Source organism: Harpegnathos saltator, unplaced genomic scaffold (genome assembly GCF_003227715.2).
Source record: "Harpegnathos saltator strain DR-91 unplaced genomic scaffold, Hsal_v8.6 scaffold99, whole genome shotgun sequence".
NCBI classification, from domain to species: Eukaryota; Metazoa; Arthropoda; class Insecta; order Hymenoptera; family Formicidae; genus Harpegnathos; species Harpegnathos saltator.
In genome coordinates, this window is record NW_020230727.1 from 110,161 (window position 1) to 111,384 (window position 1,224).

Sequence of the window (1,224 nt, forward strand, 5' to 3'; positions counted from 1 at the left end):
GGAGCAATCTAGGCTAGAGTCGTTTCCATCGCGCCAAAAGAAAGTCTGAAACATGCGAGACGCGCCGCCCTGTCGATGCGGCGGCGGAGGGCTCGACGACTCTGCCGCACCGTCGTCGCATATTGACGCACGAATTATTGGTCGCATTGCGCACCGTGTTTGTAGAGCGCTCTTCGTGCGAATTATCGTGCGACGAGGTGATGGTCGATGTGTCGAATCGTCATTGGCGCGAGTTGATATACTGGTTGTTTCGCATAATGTCAATTCTGTGCCATTCATTCGCTCTGAATATCTGGCCGTGACAAAATTACGCGTATGACGAAGATTTCGAGACCGGCGATTTATGGTTGAACGGTTATATCGATCCCACCAAACATACAAAATACGACACTCGCGGATGCTGGCTGTGTGCGATATCGCGCGTAGCCGAGTACACCGTACCGCGATTGTTGCACAATGCGAGACAATGGCGGATTCAGCGACGATGTGGTGCTTTTTCGAGTCGCGTTGCGCCGGTGCCTACACCGATACACGCGAAGCGCGCGATACTGGATGATTTGTTGTCGTGTCTCACTTCGGAGCGACTGGGTGTTCGTCGAGAGCATATGAATGCTTTTTGTCCGGGGTCTCGCCCCTTCGTTGATCTGATCGCACCGTGGCCGATCGACAGCGCGGAGCCTCGACAACGGCCGTTTGTCAGCGAGGACGGTTTCACTATGGAGATCACGTTGGACGTGCTGTCCCAAGTGATCGATCGAGTGTGCACTCGTGATTTTGCATCTGCGATGACCGTGCCGTTGGACCATGGTGCAAATGTGATTTACTGGTTGACGCATCTGATACCGCTGTTCTGTTGGAAATTTTCATGTTGTTCGACGAGGGTCGATTGAATAAAAAAATCTATTATTTTTTTCACGCTCGATTTATTCCACTTCCAGACATTGGCCTTTTCTCGCACAGCGTATATAATTGTGATTTTTCATCGACAGTCCGTTCGTTCTTCTCGCGCGTTTAAAGCTGGAGAAGTCGGATAGCTCGAGGTGCCACTTGTTCGCGGGTCGCGACGCCGCAATAATGATCCGTCGGTCGGGCAGCGGCAAACTGTCGCGGCAGGTTTCGGACGAACGAGTCGCGAGAGGCGACGACGAGCGACGATTGTCGAGACGGCGGCGCTCGACAAGCGCGAGTTTTGCGATATTGAACTGTCGAGCTTGAATCGTCCGA